The 26,012-nt window shown below is 53.2% G+C and overlaps 1 protein-coding gene across 1 annotated transcript in view; it reads left to right on the forward strand.

The window, feature by feature from the left end:
- Window positions 1–5,068: 5,068 nt before the first annotated feature.
- Window positions 5,069–26,012, forward strand: part of DLGAP2 (DLG associated protein 2) — a gene marked incomplete at its 3' end in the record, with an annotated part of 768,810 nt that continues 747,866 nt past the window's right edge. The window contains exon 1 of the mRNA XM_080794969.1: window positions 5,069–5,238. The remainder of the gene's footprint in view (window positions 5,239–26,012) is intronic.

Raw genomic sequence — 26,012 nt, forward strand, 5'->3', positions numbered from 1 at the left:
CCTAAGGGACCCCAGAACTCGGTGTGAAGGCCAAGGGGAAGAAGAGCCTGCCCACGGCCATGGCGAAGACCACCGCCCTCCCCGTCCCCCTTCCCCGCAGACCCACGCCCCCCGGTGGGGGTTCTTCCCCGCGCCCCGTCCACCCCCACGGCACCTTCTCTGGGACCTTGACTTCCTCTTTGCTCCTTTCTCGAATTTACTTCTTGGAAAATACATTTTCCCAGAGACTGTCCACGTCAGGCACTGTTCAGGGTGCTGCGGCCAGGTCGTGAACAGTCTGATGACGGGAGACGGGGCGGGGGAAGGAGGGGGACACGAAGCGTGGGGAGGCCGGCGGTCAGGAAGTTTCCGCAGGAACATCCTGAGGGCCAGGCTAGCGGCCGCCGCCGGAGCGAGGCTTGGGGACAACGGGGCGGGGAGCGCCCAGCAGCGGGGAGGCAAGTGTGCCCTGAGGCTCCTGGGGGACGGTGTCTGCAGCGGGACCGGGAGGGCAGACGCACTGATGCCGTCGGGCAGGAAACAGGCCTCCGTGTGGGGCTACGGGCCCAAAGGGGGTTATGCCAGGGAAGGTCACCAGCCTGCGGGAGCGGAGGAGCGAGCCTCTCTGACCTCCATCTCAGAGAAGTCCCTTGAGGAGGCAGGGAGACCGGGTGAGTCCATGGCACCTAGAGAGACCCTGGCGGCCAGCGTCAGGACGGTGGCTTCCCAGGTGGTAGGAAGCGGCCCTCGGATTTCGGATGTACTTGACGACAAAGCAGAAGAGGTTTTCATGTTGACTCACGTGGGCTCGAAAGAAGGAAGTGTGGCCTGTGTCCACGGTGTTGTTGGAAACCAGAGGATGGAGTCGCACAGAGGAGACGGAAAGCCCTGAGAGGATCACCCTGGGGGTGGCGTGCGACACCCACCCCTCCAAGTTTGAGAGACCTGCCGGACCCGGAAATGTAGGCGCCCATTCAACAGTGGACCAGGACTCAGAGTCCAGGGGACCGTGATTCCGATAACCACTCACTTGTCCACACCCACAGACTCTCCTGCAACGAGAGTGAGCCCGGATGGGATTCATGCTGGACTCCGGATGATGACGGGTCACTGTGGGCTCAGTGTCGTCGCAGAGGTACGATCGGTGGGGACGTGGATGATGGCGGCCGAGTGTGGGGGGGAGGCAGGCGGTGTATGTGACGTCTCCGCACCTTCCCCTCAGTTCTGCCGTGAACCTGAAACCGTTCTAGGAAGTTACGTAAAACATGTTGGTGCAAGAGGAGGGACTACTCGCTGGACTAATGTCCTCGATGAGGCTGTGTCTCGACCCTGTCCTTCCCTCCTGCCTCACCCCCCCAGCATCCAAGCCCACTCTGGACTTGGCGGCTTCACAACAAAATCTTCCCAGAAACCTCAGAGTTTCCTCCTGCCCGAAGTCCTTACTCCCGATCAGACCCGAACTTGAAAGAATTGACGGCAAAGTCAGCCTCTACCTTGTCATCTGCAGTGTGTGTCTCCCACCCAGACCTCCATGCACCTGCTCCTAAGTCACTGGACCTCACGTCCCCAGGTCCAGCGCAGGCTGACCAGTATGCACCTGTCACCGGCTGTCCGCCCAGAAGGGCCACCTGCCCAGGTGCGGAGCCCAGCAAGCGATCCCTGTGCCTCCTGTCCCCGCCCCCTGCTCAGAAAAACCAAAGAGATTTCTCCCTGCTGCATTCCTGGCCTCTGCCGCCTTCCTTGTCTCTCGCTAGAATTCCTCCAGGATTTTTTAAAAAGATTTTATTTATATATTTGACACAGAAAGAGCAGGAGCAGGGCAGAGGGAGAGGGAGCAGACTCCCCACGGAGCAGGGAGCCCCAACACCCAGGAGCCCGACGTGGGGCTCCATCCCAGGACCCCAGGGTCATGACCTGAGCCAAAGGCAGACGCTTCACCGACTGAGCCACCCAGACGCCCCTCCTCCAGGCATGTTGAACTGAGCTCCCCACGTCCGCTCCTGCTTCCTCACTCCCACCCCTTCCGGTCTTCTCCTCATTGTGGCCAAAATGTCTCTTAGAAATCTCAGTGCCATTCAGAATCAGTGAAGTTAATCCGTCACTTTCAAGCCAAAGTGCAAAATTGCGGGGACATACCAGTAGATGCGGAAGAGACATTCGACGAAACCCAACACGTGTTCATGACAAAAACTGTCATCAGACTAGGAACAGAGGGGACTTCAGCTTGATAAAGGGGATCTACAAACACCCTCTAGCTACCATCATGTTGACCCCGCATGTCATGCTGTCCCCTCCCACCACTCTTTCCCGCATGGCCGCGCAGGTCCTGGCTCAAGTAACAAGGAAATTAAAGGTGTACAGATCGGGAAGGGAGACATGAAACGGTCCACAAATGTCACAACTGTCCCTGTTGGACATCCTGCTTCCCTGCTCAGAACCCCACATCAGATTTTACTGAACACAAGATACAACTCGGAGTCCTCCCGATGTCATGTCACCCCGGACTGTTCTGCAGACACTTTCGTGCTGTCCCTTGTTCACTTTGTTCTGCTTAGTCGGACCCTCCCGAGCATGGAGGGTGGGCGTCCCACCTGCCCTTCCTTCCCCCTCCCTGCATCCTCGTGCCCGCTCTCCCTTCTTCCTACATCCCCTTCCCCACACCGCTCCTGTCTTGTCCGAATCCCAGCGCTTCTGCAGGGCTCTGGCAGAAGGTGCCCGCAGGGTTCCCTGTGGTTCCCTGTACGACCCCCTTGCACTCACCTGCTGCCCCCCAAAACAGGCCGGCTGGCCTTTCTGGAAGGTACAGGAGCTGCTCAGCCAGAAAACCTGCAGCGGGGAGTGGGGAAACATCTGTCAGTCTGGGGGGTGGAAGTCCGACGAGCACGTGTCCAGCCCTCCAAACCTCGGCCAAGCCATTCTGAGGTGCAGTCTACATGGTTCCTTCAGGGACCGGAGCCAGACAGAGCACCCTTTGTTTACAGGGCGACCAGCATGGTAGGGCATCTGATAAACTCTCCCTCCCTCCCTGTCCGACTCCTCCGGCTTCCTGGACTGACCTCCTGATGAAACCACCTGCCCCCAGTTCCATGGCTCTTGGAGTATTTTCACAAGCGATTCCCTCTGCGGACCGAGAGCTCCCTGGTCCGGGGCCGTTTCTCCGTTTGGCTCATGTGTTGAGAGACGCGACAGACACTCAGCACACTTTTGTTGTTTTTTATTGTGGCTGTGGTATGAGCGAGTGAACCCGTGGATCTCAAAAAGACGGACAGGTGAGGACAGATATGGAGAGGAGGGAGTGAGCTTTTAAATTAAGAAATGGATCTAGAATCTGGATTTCTGGTTGAAGTGTGGCACACCTGATCCCTCGGTGTCTGACCACAGAGACAAATCGGAAGGTGCTAGAAGCACCACAGAGAATGCGACTGTGGACAGGTTTCTGTGCTTCACCTTGTACCCACTCCCCTCAGCACTTAGAACTTTGTTGTAAAATAAAATGCAGTTGATGAGCGAGAGTGGTCAGTTCTGTGAAGAGCTCTCAGGGAGACCTTTGTCCAAAGACCTTGGAATTACTGAGGGCACCCGGATGGCTCAGTGGGTGAAGCGGCTGCCTTAGGCTGAGGTCATGATCCCGGGTCCTGGGTTCCAGCCCCGCGTTCGTCTCTCTGCTCAGCGGGGAGTCTGCTTCTCCCTCTGCCTCTGCCATCCCCCTGTCCCCGTGAGCTCTCGCTCTCGCTCTCTCTCTCGTCTAAATTAAATAAATAAAATTTTAAAAAACAATAAAGGGCTTATAATTTCTGAAAAAGTCCATCTTGTCCATTCCAAATTTTTTTTTTTTAAGATTTTATTTATCAGATAGAGATCACAAGCAGGCAGACCCGCGGGCAGAGAGAGAGGGGAAGGGAAGCAGGCTCCCCGCTGAGCAGAGAGCCCGATGCGGGGCTCGATCGCAGGACCCTGAGATCATGACCTGAGCCGAAGGCAGAGGCTTTAACCCACTGAGCCACCCAGGCGCCCCCAAATATTTTTGGTCACCAGATTCCTATTCTAATCCCTCTCACTTCGCTGTACACAAACCGTCGTCCTGCGGCCTCACTTTTGCCAGCAGCTTTCTGGGCTTTTGTCCCCCTCGGACTCCCCGGAACCCAGGTGGAGACTTGGGAGAGTCTGGTGTTGCGGGGAATTACGGTGAGGCTCCCGCCCTGCCCCTGCGCCGGGCCCAGGACCGCGAGGGGACAGCGGAATGAGAGCACCCGGCGTCGGCTCCGGTGGAGCGGGGGACGCTCTGGCGGGTAACTTTGCTTCCCGGGCAGTGGGTCCCGGGGGGGCCTTCCCACCAAGCTACCGACGGTCCATCCCAGTCTGGCCCCGTGGGCTCGGCTGCCCAGATCGCTCAGGAGGTCGACGCAACCTGACTCCATTCCTTGGCCGAGGCCCTCTGTGCTGCTGAGAGCAAACGCACGGAGGCGGCCAGACCCCACGGATGGCGCTCGCTGCCTCTCCACGCCGGTTTACCGTTGCAAGGACGGCCGTCCCCCCGCCGCCATAGCGCACCCTTCCCTGCGCACACCACGCCCGTTCTCCACGGGGAAGTACGCGCCTGGAAGGAGGAGGAGGCTGGGCAGCAGGATGGACAGAAGCGGGACAGCTTTGCGGTGCCACTCCCTCGCCAGCGCCGGGAGCACGCATGGTCTCCCGTGCCCTCTGGCTGGAGAGCATCTGGCTCCGGAGCGGACTCACCCGGTGCGCGTGTCGCTCCTCCGGACCCGGAGCGCGGGGCCGCGTCCCAGGTGCTGGGGCACGTGTGCGATCCGCGCGCTAACTTCGCCGCGCTCTGGCTCCGGCTCGCGCGGGCAGCCTGGAACCGCGGGACTGGCCGGCGAGCCGCAGGCGCCTGGCGCTCCCCGCGCAACAGGTGGCGTCCGGGGCGTGGCTTGCGCGCCGGCGGGCGGGGCGGGGCGGGGCGGGGCGGGGCGGCCGGGGGCGCGACGCGCAGGCCTGGGCGCCCCCGGGCGCGGGCCTGGCCCCTCCCCAGATGCCGCCGCGCGCCGGCCGCCCCCCAGCGCGCCGGGCCTCCCCGGGCGCCCAGTGCGCAGGCGCCGGCGGTGAGCTCCGACCGTGCGCCGGGCTCGAGCGCGGTTGGAGCGCGCGGCGGCGGCAGCGGCCCCGCGGACTGACGGACGGGCGGACCGACGGGCCACGCGCCATGTCGCCCTGCACCTTCTGAACTCCGAGCGCCCGAGGATGTCTGCGCTGAGGAAGGTGCGAACCCCGGGGGGTCGCGGGGCCGAGGCGCGGGGTTCGGCTGCGCGTGGGGCGCGGGCAGAGACCCCTGGGCAGCCTGGGCACAGGGTCCCGCGCTGCGCGGGCGGCCTCGTCCTTCGCTTGGGCTGAGCGCAGCGCGGGTCGTGGCCGGGGGTCCCCGGACCCTGGGCTCTGGGGCTCTGGGGGCGGTGCGGGCGCCGCGGAGGCGGGACAGGCTGCGCTCGGCCGGCGAGCTGGGGGAGCTGACGGAGACTGAGGAGGGGGCGGTGTCCGGCTCCCGCGGGGCAGCCGCGAGGGGACGGGGGCGCAGGTGGACCGACCGGGATTGGGGAGGTTCGGTGAGGGCCGGGAACTGGGGCTGCGCCTGCGAGGGGAGCGGGCCAGGGATGGTGGAGGGGCCACTTCTGCGGGGTCGCGGCGGCTGCAGCGCGGGGAGGGGGTGGCCGCCGCCCGCTCTCCAAGTGGGAGCGCGAGCACCCGGCTTTTTTCGGGGTGGTTGCTAAGCGCGGAGCTCCCGGCGCAGGGTTTTGTAACCAAGCCTCCCCCGGCAGCGGCTGTTGCTGTTCTCGGCTCGCTCGCTAACGATCGCAGAGAAATAATGAGGATGTAATTATTGCAGCCTGCGCTGCCAGGGGTGGGGGCGGCAGGCACGGGCTCTGCGTGCGCCAGCAGGTGAGGCCGGGCGGAGGACGGTGCCCCAGCCCACCTGACCGCCCTCCTTGCGCGCACTGCGCCCGGAGCCTCGGAGCCAGCTGGACACGGAACCTGGGGGTGCGGGTTAAGGGAAAGAGTTAGGAGAGGTCGGGAGGGGGCGAGGAGGAGGGGAGTCTCAGAGGTCAAGAGGGTCTGCAGGTGGAGAGGGGAGAGAGGGCCCCCGTGCCAAGGAGAGAGGGTGCAGGTGGAGAAGGGATAGGGCCCAAGGGGCGGCAGGAGAGGTCTGCAGATGGAGAGAGCAGAGGTTCTGCGAGGGGAGAGGGCCCAGGTGGAGAAGGGAGAGATCTGCAGGTGGAGAGGGCGCAGGTGGACCGAGGAGAGAGCTTGCCCAGTGGCTGGAGACTGGCGTGGGAAACTCGAGCAGCCTCTCTTCCTGTGACTTGCACACTTGTCAGCTGCCGTGATTCCAGCCGCCTCTGTTCTCTTCTGCAAACCAATGGCGATGAGGGCTGGGTCTCGAAATTGGGAATTCGAGACTTCTCAGCGCCGTGGTCTTGTATTGATTACAAATGAAGGATGGGTGGCGAGGTCTCCCTCGGTGGTGGTAAGGCTGCCCGACAGGTCTGGCGTAGTTTTGAGCGGCTCGGTCTGTCCCCTTGGAGACAGGAGAGCTCAGGGCAGGACTTCAGACAAGGACTCTCCCTGGGGTCCTGGGTACCTGCTGGCTGTGTGTCCTTGGGGAGCACTGCGTGTGATGAGAACTGGGCGACCTGGTACTTATTTCAGATGGTGACTTAGTTCTGTTGGGGACTAGAACATCCTCAGGCTCTCAGCACAGCCTTCGGGAGGCTGCGTAGCACGTCCAGGGGACCTCTCCCCGCCCTGTCCCCCACAACTTGCAAGAAGCAACACTGACTTCTGAGGTTCATGTGCGTTACACCACCATTCTCATTTTTCTTCCTTCGCATTCTCTGGGGGGGTCCTAGGTAACCAACACATGACGAACTGATGAGAAAAACTGATTTTTTGGCAGGTCAGGTTGTCACTCTGGTGTTCAAAAAAACTCATTAATCAGGATTTTCCAGTAGCCAGATTGCCTTGTGCAGGTACTGGGTGACTCACAGACTTGGCTCCAACACTCATTGTGGCGCGTGTGTACCGTTTCCTTTTAGATGATAAGACTTTTTCACTGCTTGGAAGAGAACAAATTGGAATATTTGATGCCCCACATCTGGCAACGCGACAGCAGACTGGGGACATACGGCCTGCTTAGGCACATCTGGGCAGAGTGGGGACCTAATGAATGAAAACGGGGAGAAAGTCCTGTCCTAAAGCTTGCTGCCCTTTTCTAGGTCACTGCAATGTCCTGTCCTGGGGGAGGAGGTCCCGAAAGGTGGGATTAACCCCTTCATGAACTCTCCCCGGAAATTTCTGTTCTTGGTGAAAAAGTCAGTAAGCCTTGGGTGACTTGCTCTAGTGGCTTGTCCTGTCCCAAATGCAGGATAATTGTAGGTTTCAGGGCGAGCTCCGTGAGTGATAGGAATGCCACCTCAAATCATCCAAAGTGCCGAAGTGCCCAAAATGAGAGTTTTCTCCCCGTGGAGATGTTTTCTCAGATAAGTGATTTAAGCCAACTTTTTACTCTGTTAATGCTTTATTCCCTTCCCATCCAAGAAACTTCGCGTTTATAGTAGAGTTGTCCGACGTGGTCCTGCCTGAGGCAGAAATAAACATTTATTCTTTTACCACTATTTTTGTATGGCTTGAGTTACTGGTGATTTAGATGAATTACCCAAGGAGTTGAAGGACGTACACTTTGAATATAGATCGTAAAGGGAAAATAAGCAAATGCATCATGTATTGACCCTTGGAAAGGATGTGCCGCGGTCATTCATTGGGTACAATAAAAATAGATATGATTCATCCCGTTGGACAGATGGGAGTCCTCCCAGAGCACTGCCAGGATGCCGGTTCTAAAAGCATTACAGGCTACCGTGCAGGAAGTTAGTAGGCAAAACATCTCAGGCAGTTAAAACTCCTTCTTCATCCCCCACAGTCTTATGCGCAAGCCCTTTGCACCCTGGGACCCCGGTCCTGGCTGATGCGCAGCCTGTCAAAGGTCTCGATTTGCAGGTGCCCGTGAACACACGGAGTCAGCAGGGGGCCCCGTGTTTCCTCACGACGGAAACACTCCTGCGCAGGGGGCTGGGCCTGGGGGTTTTGGTCCAGAGGGTGGGCTTGTAGGGTGTCGAGATTCCGGTTCACGTCCTGCACCTTTGGGGCGGAGCGCCTGCCTTTCCAGCGTGTCCCCCACCCCAGCCCGGGACAGATCCCGTTGCTGTCCGTCTGCGACTTCTTGCCAAAGGTGCCCGGACACCATGTGCGATCCCCGTTGTTCCTGCCCTCACCCTGCGCCCTGGCTCCATCCGCTTGTGAAGAAGCGGCTGGCGGTGAGCCTCTCGTGGGCCCCGTCTTGGCCTGACTTGGTGCCCTGGGGGGGGCGCCCAGCCGTCCGGCTGTTCCGACAGCTCCCCCCGCGCGCCTCGGAGAACGTGCCTCCCCGAGTGGTTGCGGGAGGTTTTCCTTGCTGGGTGCAGGTCACGCTGGCTCGTGAGGTCTCGGCATGTCTGGGTGGGTCTTCGAGGAGAAGAACTCTCTAGACCAGCTTGTTAGGCTTCTGTTGAACGTCCCGTGCAGCACGAATTCGCCCTTCCTGGTGACTGCTGATGTCCTTCCGACGGTCACCTGTGCCCACCATTAGCGCTCCGCTGTGGTTGGAGACCACTGGGTCCTGAGACCTCCTGGTGCCGAAGCGTCATTACTGCTCGAATTTCGCTTCTGTAAACCAAGAAATCTCCCCCAGTTTGAACTGGCTTTTCTGTTCCTGAGAGTCAGGTGGAATGCAGGGGATTTAGTTCCCCAAGAATGTCCACATTAAAGCTCTCATCATGGTGTAAGGTTTGTCCATCTTGAGGTGATATTTGTGTTTGATATACCTTTTTGTGTGTAACCACAGGGAATAAAAGAGTCATTCCAAAGAGGGATAAGCATTATCAGTCAGCTTATCCACAAAATCGCAGCAGATATTTTAAAGAGTAACTTTGTAAATGTAATTGGTCATTGTCTTTACAATGAGGTGCAGTGTACTCTGCACAAAAGTAAAAATATTGAAATGATTCCCACAGGGCCCCTGGAGTATACATTGTAAGCCGCGCAAAATAAAACGATCCTCTTGTGCTAAATGAAAGTCTGTCCTTCTGATTTTGCAGAGCTCTGGGCAGCAGGACCCGTGTTGGCAGCGTAGGCGGTGACCAGAGTGTGGGCTCTGGAGTCACACCTGCTGGGCAGCCCAGGGGCCTCAGTTGGTTTGACCTCCATATACTTCAGTCCCTGTCACTAAGAGCGGGACGGATGCAAATGAGCTTTGTAGGCTTGTCACAGGGTTTAAAGGAATTGATGGTTGTAAAACACTTAGGACGGCGTGTCCAGTAAACGCCCAGTAAGTGCTGACTGTTTCAGATCCCAGAGTAAACTGGGGCCCGGGCTGAGCCATCCTGCATTGTGCGTAAGAAGCAATGCTCTGAACTCCCATAAACCTTAAGAATTTATTACTTCTGGTCGTCTTTTACTCATCTATCTGTTTTGCCTCCTCTTTCCAATATTTTGACCCAACTTAACCACAAAGGACAAGGCCAGAAATGCTAACCGAGCAGCAGTAGACAATCAGAGCAAACAAGTATGACAACCAGGGGGGTTAACATAATTCTTTGGGCATCAAACTTGACTGACTTTCCTGTTCACCAAGTCCGTGAGACCCCAAAAATCGTGGCCCTGACTTGATCACCGTCTCGGGGTGGACTTTGCATGCTTGTTTTTTGGTGATGAACCTGTCTTGGCCCAGGAGGAGTGGCTGTGTGGTCTGAGTGTGACCGCGGGTGAATGGCATCGTCATGGCTACACTCTCCAACCCCAAGGCCATGTCCAGGCTCTGTCTCCCACCCACGCTTCGGGGAGCAGTACTCAGCTTCCGAGTAAGATCTGAAGCCATGACAGTAACTTTCCTAACACTATAAGGTCAGCTCGGAAACTCTCCCTGTGTGCCGACTAGTGTGCTGACCCTCACGTTGCGCGGGGTTACCCTTTCCTTCTCTCCCCCTCTCAGAACGGCGGATTTGAGGGAGGCGCTGGCCTCGGGCATCCTTGGACCCCCGTCTGTCTCACTGTCTGTTGCAGCGTGTGAACGAGAGCAGTGAGCAGACGCTCAGCCTGGCAGACCTGACCTTACGTCTGGTTCTCTTCCTTCGTCCCCACAGCTCCTTCTGTGGTGTTCTAGGCTCTGCTCTCGGATCCCGTCCCTGCTTTGTTCCCTGTTTCCTGACTTGGCCACGAGCGGAATGACGCCACGCTTCTGCCCACACGAAACCACTGTGTCTCTTCCGTGCTTTCCTCGGTTTGTCCTTTCAGACCTCGTTTCACCGTGATGTCCCCGTTGGCAGGTTCCCCAGTCCTTCAGTGCTGGAAGCAAGTCATCCCTGTGCTTCTCTGTGCCTTTCTTGGGGAACGTTCCCTGGAAGACCGTTATTTGGCCTGCTAATGCCTCCATGTGCCCGCTGCCCAGCTCTGTCCGCAGTGTGGAGGAGGAACAGCGAGGGGGCGGATCTGGCCAGCCCCCCGTTCTGTTTGAGTGTTTTAAGTTGTGTTACTCAATAGATGCTTGAGTGAGTGAGTCCGCATCTAGTTCCCTCCCTCGTGTCCTGCGGGAGAGGCTCCTCGTTGACCAGTTTCCACGCGTGGCTTCTCAGTTGTGTGGGAGGATGTTGGAGATGTGCGATGTGACACGTGCATCAGTGGGTTTGGGTACATTTTTAATTTTGCTAGAATATGAAACTTTCGGCTTTTTAAAAATGTCCATTTTTCTGACATTCTTTGTGATTTGACAATTTCTGAACAAATTTCTGAGCATCTCTTTACTGACTCTTAAAAGTGGTGTAGAATCTATTGGCAACTTAGCAATTTTCTTTAACAGTTGAATGTTGTTTTTTTGAACTTAATATGGCCATTTTAGGATATGACATTCCTGGGTCTACAATAAAACGTGCTAGATTATCACTCTAGTTAGATTAACATTTTATTTTTGTTGTGAAAGAGGGGCTACGTAGCTCATTAAAACAACCAAACGGTATTTCGTTGTCCTCAATTCATCTCCTTGCTTGTTTCTCTTAATGATGTTTTATTGAGAGTCGTAGCACTCATATAAAATAAAACTACTTTTGTGTATAACTCATCCCAGCAATTTCACTGCTGTGAACATACCCTACGAAAATAGTCATGAATTTATGGGCAATTATTGAAATGATGTTCAGTCCGGTTTTATGTTACACTAAAATATTGGAAAATAGGAATAATAGGAAATGAGATACATTCGCTGTGTTATAGCCACATTACAAAAAAAAAGTGCACATCCACTGACCAGATGGAAGTTAAGTACTTCATATGAAACAGGTGTTCCTCTCACATTAAGGGACAAGACGAGATTACAAAGAGTACATTCTCACCCCATATCTCTGAAGCTTCTCCGTACGGAGCACAGAGGGGAGACAGAAGCGACGCAGCAGTCGGGGGCGGGGGGGACCCTGTTTGTCCCCATCTCCTGTCCAGTGCTCAGAGTGAAGGGCAGCTTCCTACAGCGGTCCACACAGCAGGCTGCACCTGACCTGGTTCGCTGTCGGAGTCCCTCTCCTCACATGCTCTGCTCACCCTGGATTCTCCCTGTGCTGTTCTTGGGGCTGGGGCGCATCTTGGCACTGGGCCTTTGCACAGCTCCCGGCCCTGCCTCTGTGCTCCCAGGACACGGCGGTCACCCCTCCCTCCGTGGAGCCCCCACACGCGGCACTTTGTCAGGGAGGCCGGCCCGTGCCTCCCGCACTCTCGAGCTCCCTGGTTACTGTCTGACGCACTGAGTGGTTTACTTCCTTATTTTTGGATATTTGTTCCCTGCCTGTGATCACCAGCACACATGGAGCCCTTGCAGGCGGCAGGCACGCTGCTGAGTGTGTAAGGCCCAGTGCTGTGCTCTTCCCTTGCACAGCAGCCCCGGGAGGTCTTCACATCGCGGAGGGGGAGATGAGGAGAGACGGGTGAGGGGCTGTGTTGGGGTCACATCTGTGGTCTGGCAGAGCCGGAGAGAGGAGTCTCTGGTTGGAACAGCTGCCCTGTGAGCTGGAGGGACATGTGCATTTTGGTCACTGGTGTGTCCCAAGGCCCTAAAAACTGCTGGGCCCTGGTGCTCCGTCAGTGTTTGCCGAGCGGTGAGGACTGATCAGAGGACTGACAGAGCTCATCTGCAATGCTGGGACAGGGCCAGCTTTTTCTCCTTTGTTTCTGTTTTATCGGAAACATGGACGGTCCCACACACAGTGACTGAAACAGGATGTGTTGCTCTTGTCATAAAGGGGGGTGGGTGGAGTGTCATCGGGGATCCTGGTTTGTCCCCGTTCTGCACTGGGTCTTCCCTGGGTTGGTCTAACCCCTCCCAGGGCAAATGGCTGTCATGCTCGGGCCTTTATTCCCAGGTGTGAGCACAGCTGCTGGGGGAAGAGGACTGGCCTCTGCTGGGCCAGCTAGCTGTTGGGACGGTCCCTCTGCGGTGCTGGATGGGACAAGCAGAACTTGGCTTCCAGCTCTGGTCAGGTACACTGTTATCTGGGACAGGGACTGCATTCTCCAGAATGATCCTTCCGGACCCACATTCTATCTGTCTGAGGCTCTGCCATCCTCACACGAGCCTTCCAGGGCCACTGTGTTCACCGTCCTCACCCAGCCAGGACAGGGAGGAGCTGGGAGGACCCCGAGGGGCCAAGTCTGGGGGCACAGACCACTTTTTTCCCTTGGCCTCTGTCATCTGCCTTGTCACCTGCAAGGCTGATAATGACAGGTCACTAGCAGGGTCTGTGGGACCCTGTCCTGGGGCACCTGTTCTCCATCTCAGCCTCGCTTTGCTCTGGATTGACTCACGCAGCTGGCTTAGCTGCTTTATCCAGAGACCTACAGGGCACCTGGACGCAGAGCCGGGCGGGAGGGTGGGAGGGGAGCATCGGGACAGCAGCGAGGCACATGTGTTTGTTCTTTCTGTGCCCCAAAGAGGAGACACTTACCTGGCCTTTTCCCTGTGGAGTCATTGAGTGCAAACTATAGGGAAGATGAGGGACCTGAGATCTTGTATCCTTCTACAGCATGTCCTAGAATGTTGTACGGAAGCTACCTCCACGGGTACGTTGGGTAGAACGTGGGTCCGCAGTGTTATAAAGTTAGCAGCATCACGGAGGACCACTCGTCTATTCTCTGCCTCTGCCTGTGAGCTTTTGTTCCAGCCCTTTAGAATTTCCCTCTGTTTTCGATCTAGAATACTCTTTGAGAAGTATGCTGTGTTTTCCCTGGGAACAAGAGCAGGCAGAACCCGGAGGTCAGAGTCTTACTGTCGAACTCGGTAATGCACGTGTTGGCTGCTGGGTCCTTTCTTGCCAATACCTCGTATTCCACTTTTACGAACTTCACTTCTGTGATAATGGTTGTCTTTTCCCTTAGCTGGTAGAGAAATTGTGGGGTAGTTGTGTGACATTCATATATTTTCTTTTCTTTTTCCGGTTGTTGGATCTGCTAAATATTTAGAAATTATAGAGAAGCACAAATTAATGACGTCAAAGTCACCAGTAATTCCGTGACCCAGAAACTATCATTGCTCTTGACTTGCTTCTTTCCCATCTTATTCTTATTTTTTAAACTGAAATTGGGAACTACTGTGTTTCTTTTTTCACTTTATATTCCTTTCTGAGAATGTGCCCATACTCTTTGACGGGACTTCACTGAGGCACAGCATTCCAGCGTACGCTGTCATCAAGCATTTCCCGTGTCCAGTTGCTCACCAGAGTTTTTGCAGCCATTCAGGAGACTGGCTGGGTGTGGGGTTGCTGTGGCTCCCTCACTCAGTCTCTGCCTCCGTCGTCACGTGGCTTCTTGACTGTGTCCCCTGTCCATCTCCAGTCTCTCTCTTTGAGGCTCTCTTGTCATTGGATCTGGGACCCACCCAGATGACCTGGGAGTGTTGGCTCATCTCCGGGTTCCTACTTGAATCAGACTCTCAGAGATCTCGTTTCCAAATAAGGTCGGGTTGCTGGATTCCAGGCAGTGGAGTGGCTGTCCCCGGGGGGCCGTTTGGGCTCCCCGCAGTGGGCACGAATGTTCTTAGAACTTGAAACTGCTGCCAAGCTCCTTCCAGAGCGGGACGTCCCCACCAGCACGGTGCGAGTGCTCGCTCTGTGACACCCTCGCCACAACCGGGAAAGGGCACAAGTGTGCACTGATCGTGGCCCAGGACGGGGTTTGTAAGTGTAAGAGCCACAGAGCAAAGGAAAGGAACGTTAGGAAACCTTTCCTAACTAAAGGCACACATGGTGAACTTGGAGGCACACTTGTTCTTATCTTTACAAATGGGTGATAATCTTTATGGACAAAGATAATTTTCATGAGTGCATAGAAATGGACAAGGAATAACCAGGAAATTCATGAAGGAGCCAATAGTTTGGTCCATAAGCATCTGAGAAAGGGCAGACTCACTAATCAAAGGTAACAAAAAGGCGAACTAAAAATCACTTTTCTCAACGTATGCAGTAGGTTATGATTTTAAAAATAATGAATGGCCACCCTTTTCCGTATTTGCTGATCGGACATCTGAGCACGAGTCCGCCCCCTGTCCGCCCTCCACGTTCCCCAAACACGCCCGAGGCGCTCGGCCCGGCCAGCGAGCCCTCCCTGACGCTCGTTTTCCCTGCGCTTCCCAGCGGACCAGAGAGCGCGGTGTTCTGACTTGATAATGAAATGTAGATTTCCTCTTCCGAGAGGTTTAACGGGATAGCGTTTTTTAAGAAGAATTCGAGTGGGCTAAATGTAGTGTCTGAAAACTGTCCGTCCTGAAACCGACCGTCCTGAGCTGTCCGACGGCGCTGGAGAAGGTGAGCCGCCCGAGCTACTGCAGGGCGGGCGCTCGGCCCCGGAGCCTCTGCGGGCCGACGGGTGCCGAGAGCAGCGCCGCAGCCACGACCACGCTCCCCGCGGGGATCTGTGTCCCGGCGGTCTTGCCGCCTCCGACGCGCCGTGCCATCGCTGTCCGACGTGTTACGAGCTCCACGAGCTCCGGCCGCGTTTCCGATGACGGCTCAGGGGCGTCTCTTCCCCGTCCCCGTCCTCAGCTTGCCGGCTCAGGGTCCTCCCTCCCCGTCCTCGTTGCTTTCTCTTGGAGACATTTAATAGCTGAGTTGCAGGGTTTCAAGGACACCCGCACTTCCCTGGGTTTGCTCCTCTTCCCAGTCCTGGCGGTTAGCTCGGGCTTCACCCGACGTTCTCAAGCTTTTTTTCCCTGTGCGCCTGCCTCGCCGGTTCTCCTTTGTGACAGGGTCTGTGTCCGTGCCCGCTGCGGTCAGAAGGGACAGTGGCAGGTGGTCCTTGCCCTCCAGAGGTCCCTGGTCTGGCGGGAGCCATGGACACGGCAGAACCGAGCCGTTGGCCTCGCCCAGCACTTAACAGTGGTGCCTGATGTGGGGACACGGGGAGCCGGGACCCAGGGGACCAGGGGTGCACGGGGCCTGGCTAGCCTCTGTCTGGGGTGCGTCTGACTCGGTCGTCTAGGAACAGGGGTTGAGGCCGCCGGTGGGGACTTGGAACAGCGTCTCCTGCCAGTCTTCCCGCTGTCACACCCCAGGCCCGTTCGTCAGCGCCGAAAACAGTGGATGCACCGTAAGGGGGTCCAGATCCCCCTGGCGGGCTGCCCAAGGTGGCCAGAGAAGTGGGGTGGGTGAAGACCCAGCCAGGCTCTGGCGGTGGACCCTGCGGGGCCTGGCAGATGTGGAGTGTGGTGGCCCCTTGTGACGAGGCCTCTGGGGAGTGGGGTGAGGCTGGCCGTGTCCCCTCGCCGGAGCAGCCCAGAGTCACCCCACGGTTGACCCTCTTGGGTTTCGCAGGGCAGTCTTCCTCTCAACTGTTCTATTCCTTTGTCTGCCCAAGTAGGCTCCTGCTTATCTTGTTTCTCATGATTATTTTTAGAAATGTGGCAAAAGCCACTGTCCTTCTCCTATGATTGTTTTGTCCCAAACCCCCACCTTCGAAGAACACAGATTACAGCTTGTTTGGGTCCAGGATGGTCCTCTCTCTCTCGCAAACATGCAAACAGTGGCCTTGAGAGTTTGGAAGACTCTACAGCGTGGGACACAAGCCAGGAGTCACGTCGTCGCTGTCCACCTGTGATTCCCGGGAAGGGAGGACGGTGGTCCCCTGCGTCCCCGAGACTTGCCGTGGCAAATGTCTCTTGGGAGCAGCAGACACACTAGGGTATGTTTGGAAGGCTCAGGGTTCTTTTTCTTTGCGGATAGTTAACAGAATGTTACCGTGGCGTCAGGGGCAGCATAGCACTAGGACAGAGTTTTGCTTCGCTCACACATGGAGCTGAGTCTGGGGGCACACAGTGCTGCTGCAGTGTCACTGTCTTCCCTGGGCTGTGCCTTTCATCCCTGACCTTCATGCCCTGCCCAGATGTCTGGACATACCACTCCCCTCTCCCCACTTTGCCCATGCCCCCAACCACCTGCCCTCCCACAACCACCAGTTTCTTCTCTGTATTTATGGGGGTGAGTCTGCGTTTTGCTTGATTCTTTTTTTTTTTTTTTTTAAGATTCCTTATATGTGTAAAATTGTATGATAGTTGTCTTTCTCTGACTTGTTTAACTTAGCATAATACCCTTTGGGTCCCTCCATGTTGTTGCAAATGGCAAAGATTTCATTTTTTTATTGGCTGAGTAATATTCCATTCTTTATATTCGTGTGTGTGTGTGATGCTTTCTTTATCCATTTTGTGTGTGTGTGATGCCTTCTTTATCCATTTTGTGTGTGTGTGTGTGTGTGTGTGATGCTTTCTTTATCCATTTTGTGTGTGTGTATGTGACATGCCTTCTTTATCCATTTTGTGTGTGTGTGTGTGTGTGTGTGTGTGAGATGCCTTCTTTATCCGTTCGTCCATTGATGGACACTTGGGCTGCGTTCATATCTTGGCCATTGTAAATAATGCTGCTATAAACTGAGGGGTTGTGTATCTTTTTAAATTATGGTTTTTGTTTTCTTTGAGTAAATACCAAGTAAAGGAATTACTGAATCATACGGTAGCTCCATTTTCAATTTTGAGGAACCTCCACACTTTTCTAGAGCGACCACACCAGCTCGCATTCCCACCGGCCACGTAAGCGGAGGCTTCCCTTTCTCTGCATCCTCGCCAACACCTGTTGTTTCTTGTATTTTTTATTTCAGCCATCCTGACAGGTATGAGGTTATTTCTCATTGTGGTTTTGATTTGTTTTTCCCTGACAATTACTGATGTTGGTTGTCTTTTTTATAATGTCTTTTGGCCATCGATCACCTTCTTTGGAAGAATAATCCTTTAGGTTCTCTGCCCATTTTAAATTGGATTACTATTATTATTTTTGGGTGTTGAGTTGTAGGAGTTCCGTATATATTTTAAATATTAAGCCCCGACCGGGTGTTTCATTTGCGAATATCTTCTCCTGTTCAGTAGGTTCCTTTCCATTGCTGGTTTCTGTGGCTGTGCAGGAGCTTTATTTGGGTGTAGTCCCAGTCGCTGAAGGTTGCTTTTGTTTCCCATGCCAAAGGAGACTTACCTAGAAAAAATATTTCTATAGTTGATGTCAAAGAAATTCCTGCCTGTGCTCTCTTTCAGGAGCATTATGGTTTCAGGTCTCACATTTAGGTCTTTAATCCATTTTGAGTTTGTGTGTGGTGTCAGAAAGTGGTCCGGTTTTATTCCCCTTTATGGTACTGTCCAGTTTCCCAACACCGTGTTGAATAGGGGGGCTTTTCCCCATTGTGTATTCTTGCCCCCTTTGTTATAAATTACTTGGCCGTGTGAGGTTGGGTCTGTTTCTGGGCTCTCTGTTCTGTTCCATTGATTTGTGTTACTGGTTTTGTGCCAGTGCCGTGCTGCCTTGATGACTACAGCTTCGTAGTATTTCTTGAAATATGGGATTATTTTCTTTTTGTTTTACCTTATCAGCCTGGCCTTGGGTATTGGTGGTGTTTTGTGGTTCCCTACGAATTTTAGTATTATTGGTTCTAGTTCTGTGAAAAAATGATTTTGGTATTTTATTTTTTAATTTTTTAAAGATTTTATGTATTTATTTGACAGAGAGCGAGCGAGAGCGAGTGAGTGCAAGCACAAGCAGGCAGATTGGCAGCGGAGGAAGGAGCAGATTCCCCGCTGAGCAGGGAGCCCGATGCAGGACTTGATTCCAGGACTCTGAGATCATGACCTGAGCCGAAGGCAGATGCTTCACCGACTGAGCCATTCAAGTGTCCCATGCTTTGGGTATTTCAGTAGGGATTGCATTGACTCTGTAGACTGCTTTGGGCAGTATGACATTTTAACAGTACTGGTTCTTCTGGTCTGTGAGTGTGGAGTATCTTCCATATGTACAGTCCTCAGTTTCTTTCATCACTGCTTCATAGTTTTCAAAGTACCGGTCTTTCACCTCCTTGGTGAAGTTTGTTCCTGGTATTTTATTTTATTCTGTGGTGCAGTTGTGAAGGAGATTGTTCTATTGGTTTCTCTTTCTGCTACTTCATAATCAGTGTATAGACACTCAGCCAATTTCTGGACATTAATTTTGTATCCTGCTGCTTTACTGAATTCATTTATTACTTCTAAGAGTTATCGGTGTAATGTTTAGGGCTTTCTAAATATAGTAGTATGTCATCTGCAAATAGTGATAATTTAACTTTTCCTTACCATTTGGTTGCCTTTTATTTCTTTTTTCTTGTCTGATTGCTATGGTTGGAACTCTCGTATTGTGTTGAATCGAAGTGGTGGAAATGGGAATCCTTGTCTTGTTCCTGATCTTAGAGGAAACTCTTTCAGTTGTTAATGATTGAGGAAGATGTTAGCTCTGGGTTTTTCATATTTGGCCTTTATTACATTCAGATGTGTTTTCTCTAAACAATTTTTTTGAGGTTTTTTTTTTTAAATCGCAAACAGATGTTGACTTTTGTCAGGTTTTTTTTCTGTATCTATTGAGGTGGTCATATGATTTTTTTATCCTTTATTAATGTGTTGTATCATACCGATGGATTCAAGAATATTGAACCATCCTTGCAACCCCAGAATAATCTTACTTGATTGTGGTGAATGACCCTTTTAATGTATTATTGGATTTGAGACTCAGTGTTCTTTAATGTTCCTTCTGGGCTAATATGGCCACAATTTATTTATACTGAAGCTTTGTAGGGAAATGGGGGCAATCAGTCACTACGAAGAAGGAAGTCTATTTAAATCATAAGTTTCCCCGTAAACGTTTCCTTCTAGGAATGAAAAACTGAAAGTTTCTGTGAGATGGCAGGTATCACTGAAGGTCTTCAGAAATTACAGCAAATCTGTGAGAAGCGAGAAGTTCTAGCTGAGGCCACCCCGGAGAGGGCAGGAGTGAGGGAGGAGCCTTTAAAATTGAAGGCAGTCACCGAGAGAAAGTAGAAGAAATAACAGTAGGTGCAGTCAGTTTTCAAGCCCAGAAACTTCTCTGAATTCTTTATTCATCTGTTCAAATATCATAGGCATTAAGAATTTATCTGTGAACCAGATGGAGATTTACCAGTTTTTAAACAGGATATGTGTCCCCTAAGATGATCCAACATAATAAAATGAGATAAATAATCATTATTTTCCTTGCAGTGTTTAAAAATAAATGCAAAGAGAAAGCTTGGTAAGTTTACAGTCGGCCACAATTAGGGATAATGGCCCTGTCTGTAATGCGACAGGTCAGGAATTTCAAGGTCCCTGAGAGTCAGAGCTGTGGAAACAAGACAGGATAGCCTTTGGTTCCCTGTTTAAAGAGATGCGCTGGTAACTCCCTTCATTGCTTCCGGCCCTTTTACTCGGGGGAGGCCTCAGTGCCCCAGTGAGCCGCTGCCATTAATCACTCCTGCCAAGAGGAAGTGGTCCTGAGTGAGGGTGAGCAGGTGTCCAGAGAAGCTGGGCTTGTCCCGTGGGAATTCCGGAGCCAGCCATGTCTGAATGATACGTCCAACCTATCCTGGGCTCACTGGGGCCCCTGGTGGGTGTCTGCCATATCCAGTTGCCAGCTCCATCTAGGAACACTTCTAGAGTTTGCCGAATTCAGCTCCGCTGGACTTTGACAACTTCCGCTGTATCTTAAACAAAGGGACAGATATCTCCTTAAACAGTAGGGAATCACACTTCCAGTAGGATGGCGATCACACACCTAAGGAACTTGAAGTGTGGATTTCTGCATGTCTCATCTCTTCTTCTGTGTGCGAAGCCTTTCGTGGAGGGCCGAGTAAACATAGGTTAGAGGCAAGGCCTGCGGGGTTAGCATTCTCCGTTCCCGTAGGAAGGAATACATAGCTGTTGGACGTCTGCAGACGGAGTGGACATTAGGAGGGCGCCCATGCCTTGTCCCCAGGATATGCATTTTCCATCCCTCTGGTAAGCCTTCCTAGCAATTTTAAAAAATATTTTTATTTGTGGGAGAGAGAGTGGGTAGAGAGTGGGGTGGAGGGAGAGGCACAAGCAGACTCCATGCTGAGTGTGGAGCCTGATTGGGGCTCCCTGCACTACCCTGAGATCATGACCTGAGCCGGAAACGAGAGTCAGGTCCACCCAGGTGCCTCCTTCCTAGCAACTGGTAATAATCGGGGTGACTTTGGGTGAATTTCTAGGTATCTGGTGATCACTGGTCCTTCAGAAGGTACTTTTGGTGCCAGTCTGGTGGACACAAGAGAGGACGTTACTGTTTGTTCATTTATGGGAGGTGGCGTCGTGTATACTCAGGAAACAAGACAGCCCTGGCTGGAGGACGAGTCTGTGGAGGGAGATGAACATTCAGGAAATGAGCACCAGGTCCTAGAAGTGTAAGCCCAACTCTAAGTACAAGTCCGCTGTGCTCCTGTGATGACGGGCAGCCTGGAGTGTGGGGCACAGGTGGCATTTCAGGGGCGTTCTGGAGAACAAGTAGGGATCAGGAGCAGTGTTTGGGGCGGAGGTAATGGCCTTCCAGGCCCAAGGAAATGCTGTATGGGGAGCATCAAGGGCTCCCCAAGGCTTCTGCCTGGGCCGGATGGTGCCATTCTGGGCAGTGTTGAGGGTCTAGTGAGGTTGGAACCATTAACCCGCTACTTGGGAATGTTCGCTAATCTGCTTTTAGGTAATATGGATGCAAATGTATATTTAGGAGGATTTTAAGAGAATACTACATGCATGAACTTTAGTTTGCAAAAACCAGGTTTCATTGCTTAGTGTGGTTTGGGATTTGCTTTTTCTTTTCCTTCTCCCCGATCTCTGCTTGTATCCAGCTCACCTGGAGATCTTCTCCGTCGTCTTTTGGATCATCTAGAATTATGGGATCCCAGAGTGCTCAAAGAGAAGTGTCTGGTCAAGCCCGGCATTTTATAGGTGGGGAAACTGAGGGTGGCCCCAGAGCTCCTCCGCCCTGTAGGAGTGCTCTTCCCCTCCTGCAGGCTCCGCACTGGACGACGCCCCCCACGGTGCTTGAATTGCTCTTTCCCTCCTCCAGGCTCCGCACCCCGACGACGCCCCCCCACTCCCCACTGTGCTTGAATTAGTAGAACATTCTCTTAGCAGGCCTCCGCCTCCAGTCTCCCTCGGCTTGAAACCATCCTACACACAGCTGCTGGGATAATCTTTCTAAGGCCATTTTTATCATGTCACTTCTCTGCATGCTGCTTTCTGTTGCCTTTTGTCAAATCCAGATTTCTCCCTTCTGGCTTTCAAAGCTTGCTGCAAAATATCCTCTTTCCTGGGGTACTCCCCATGAAGCTTTATGGAACAAACACGGCTCATGCAGGATTCCTGCTCACAGTTTACTGTTGCCTGCCACTGGGCCTTTGCACAAGTCATATCACCCATCTGGAAAATTCTGTATCAACCTGTTTCTTGTGTTACACTTCTCCCTCGATCTGTGTCATTTCTCTTTCCTATCTAACTCTGAAGCCCTTTTTATCCTGGAGTGTCTGTGCTTCCCTCCTCCAACTCTGGCCATTCCTTTACTCTCTGGTTCCCTTCAGCATTTCTGTATTTAGCTTATAACCTTCAGAAGATGTCCTATACAAGATACCTTAAACCATAAACCCATCATCATGTAATGGCTAGTTAGAGTTACAAACAATATCGGGGGTACCCCACAATGAGCTTTCTTAAAAATAATCATTCCCATTATGTGTTGACAGTGATGTAGTTCCATGAGACTGACTTATTTCCTGCTGGGTTTTAAGAGATGCTACAGTCACGTGTTACTGGCTGACAGGAGATTCCAGAACACCCCTCAGGATGAGGCCCAGGAATGTGCTCCTTCAGGGTCTTGTGCTGTGCCTGCCCACTGGGAGCTGGTGCTGGCCTCCCAGGCCACATGTGTGGTCCACGGGCCGGGTGGAGTTTAGAATCCCTATGCTATTGAAGCTAAGATCAGATGTCTTTGATTTAGAGACTGTGTGTCTTTGATTTTCCCATTTTAGAGTCATGTTTTAGCAGAACCCCAGCTAGTGTTGAAAGTGGTGGGAAGCTGGATGCCTTTCCCCAGAAGCTCTGTGTCAGATTCACTATGTTATCAGAGGCCGAGTCTGTTCTGCTGGTGGATTTAAAAGCCGTCAGAGCATTTCTGCCAGGTGTTCTCAAATGCGTGTGCCGTCAGCTACATGTTTTCACAGTTGCGGGGTGTCTGTGGGGCCTGGTGGAGAACGCGTGAGGTCTGGTGGCTCTGCCACTTTCGGACCTCCTGGCTGAGTGGACTTGGCCGTGACTGTCTGTGAGCGACTGTCATCTCATCGGTGGAGTGACGATGATGTCATTCTCTTCTGCACCTGTGCATGGAGGGCATCAGGAAACAGGATCCCGAGGTCTGGGGAGCCTGGATGACCCGCCGGGGGTTGGGGCTTCGTGACAGCAGAGTCTGCTGGACACTTGGGTTCCCTTCCTAGGGCTGCGCGTTAGACCGAGCTCTGCCCTGTTCCTCAGCACGGAGCCTCCTGCTGAGCCCCTGAGCACGCACGTAGTGAGAGTCCTTTAACCCTAGAAGTTGCGATACTCAGCAGCCGATACCGCGTCTCCCATATTAATGTGAAAGCACTTTTAAGTTACCTTTCAACTGTTTTGTTTGTTTGTTTGTTTCAATCCAGGAATCGTTATGAGAGACTGTCTTATTTTTCCTGATTGAAACAGACCGTGAATGTATTTATTGAATTAGATGGTGCCACAAGTTTTCACGTGACACATCTGAAGTATTACTTGCAGGTTTTTCTGGAAATTCTCCAAAAGTACATAGTACCATGGTTCTTCCCAGTTTCTGGTCTCGATGGCTTCCCCTTCAGATGGTCGCCCCAAGTGCGTGTGTCTGGTTACCCACGTCCACATGTGGGCAGCTTGGGACTGGCTCAGCTTCTCTGCACGCCTCTCACACCATGTCTGCTTCCTCCAGATCTATCGTCATGGGACCTTCTCGTCCGGGGGACAGCCCCAGCCGCACCTGATCATAGGTGTGCTCCCTCCTGCGGGGTGCTGTGCGCACAGTGTCTCTGAGTCATGGTGAAGTCCTACGGGGTGTCCCCCAGGAGCTGAGTCACTCAGTGCTTCTGCCTGCGGGTCACCTGACTCCCACGCGTCCCCTGACCGCTTTGCTGAGCTGACTTTAGCACTAAGTCCCCCAAGTCCCCCTTCCTTCTGCTCCTGCCCCTTCCCTCTGCCGTGATGATGCACACATCAGCCTTAGCTCAGGGGCCCCACCTCCAAGTGCGCAGAACCACAGTAGATGATTTCTAGAGTTATTCTCAGTTCTGAACATCGCTACTTTCAACTGTTCAGCAAGATCTTATCTAATTTATATATTTGACCCTTTCACACTCATGTTATTTTTTTTTACAAAACTAAATCTGTTTTCTCTTATGGTTTTCATAATATTTTCTTTTCTCCAGCCTACTTTGTTGTAAGAATACAGCATATGATATATAAAACCTGCGGAATGTGTTAATGGAATGTTCATGTGATTGATAAGACTTCCTCGTGGTCAAAAGTAGGCTATTAGTAGTTACATTTTGGGGGAGTCAGAAATTATATGTGAATTTTAGACCGCACAGGGGTCTGGTGTCCTAACCACTGTGTTTTTAAAGGGTCGGCTGTGCTCTTATCACTAAAGATCACAGAGGTTCGGCTACCCAGGCGGCTGCTAGAGGCCGGGTGTACGGTGTCTCAGTGAGTTCCAGGACACCGCCACGGGGGCGGGTCTCCTGTTGACGTGTTAGATGGAGCAACAGAAAGAGAGACTCAGATGAGTAGAGTCACCGCTGAAGGAGGCGACATTATCGCGGATGCCCAGCAAGAAGAGGATCGTGTAGACTGTCATAAGTAATTATACGCCAGCCCTCCGGGGATCCTGGCGGAGATGCGTACATTCCTAGACACAGAGTCGGTCAAGACCGAGTCAAGAAGTGGGAAGCCACAATGGACCAGTAACATAGAAGGAGAGTGAAACAGTGACCAGCACCTCTCCACAAAGAAAAGCCCATGACCAGATGGCTTCACATCTGAATTCTTCTGCACATTTGTAGAGGAATTAGTACCAATCCTCCTGAAACTCTTCCCAAAGGGAGGAGTAGAGAGAACACTTCCAAACTCACTTTATGAGGCCAGTATCACCCTTACACCAAAGCCAGCCACGGTCCCACAAGAAAGGAGAACCGTGGGCCGTATGTCTGTGATCAGTCTGCTTTAAACTGAGAGAACCAGAGCCGCAGACGGTAACTGCCCGAGGGTTCCGAGCTGGTCGGGGTGCACGGGGTCTGCCCGGCTCTGAGTCCGTCGGTGCTGGGGCAGGTGAGGAGGCAGGACGCTGTGGTGGGGTTGGTGGTATTGAAGGCATTCCTAGTATTTCTTCAAGAAAATCAGTTGTGTATTTGTACTTTCCGTACAAACTGCGAAATGCTAACGAAGACCTTTCTTTAGGTGGAGAAAACCCTGCACCCTTGTTTCCTTGTTGAATAGGAAGACTGGAAAACCTTCATCTCATCTGTCTTCACATCTGTTTTAGATTAACATTGGCAATAATCAGACGATACGGAAGGAATTACAGTGGAAAGCGGCAGCGTCTTGCTCCTCTCCTTCCTAGAAGGGGAGGAGAATCACGTGTAACTCCAAGTTTTTGAGTGCAGCATGAGGGTCACGCAAACAGAGAGGGAAGGGCAGAGATTTCCCGTGGCCCCCGCCGGTGGTCCGCGTCCGCCGTCACCGACACTGGCTGGAGCTGGGGAGTCTGCGCTGCCCCTCGCCCAGAGTCCATGGTGCGCGGCGGGGCCCCCTGCTGGGGTGCGTTCTCTGGGCTGGACACGTGCCCACCGTCGTGGCGTCACCACGGCGGCTTCACTGTGTCACTCACTTGGGTGTGTTGCTGTGTCTTCAGGACTTCTCAGGGTGATTTCCTCGTCTCCTCACTAATCCCCTTTAACGTGTCTAACTACTCGCATCTGCCCCTTCTTTCAGCATAAGGGAGTCACTGCTTTTGGATCCTTCTCTTTGCTAACTCGTTACCTTAATTAACAGTCCCCTCCTTTGCTGCTCACTCCATCAGCTCCCGGTGGTTTCACCCGACAACCGTTTTTCCTGTGGGAACAGTAACACCTACCGGCTTCCTTCCCTTCTCGGTTCGCTTCTGCCTGCCCGTGTGCCCACCGTTGTTTATGCCATGGGGTCGTGCTTGGTGACTGTGGTCACACTTGGTGCTTTTCAGAGGGTTGAAAGTGAAAATACACGTGTGTGCATGCGTGTTGGTGCGTGTTGGTGCGTGTGCACGTGCCGGTGTCTGCGTGGCGAGAGACAGGGCAGAGCTGCTTTCCTGGTCCGTCCGTGTTGATTATTTCGTTTCTCAGGCAGCTGCTCTTCCTTCTCTTGCATGTGCTTCACGGCCTCTCAGCCACGTTCCGAATGCTGCGTTTCTCACCTGAAACCACCCGCCCCACCGTCGACCGGCCCGTGCACAGGAGCTGCTTCC

Source organism: Martes martes (assembly GCF_963455335.1).
Source record: "Martes martes genome assembly, chromosome: 2".
Taxonomy (NCBI): Eukaryota; Metazoa; Chordata; class Mammalia; order Carnivora; family Mustelidae; genus Martes; species Martes martes.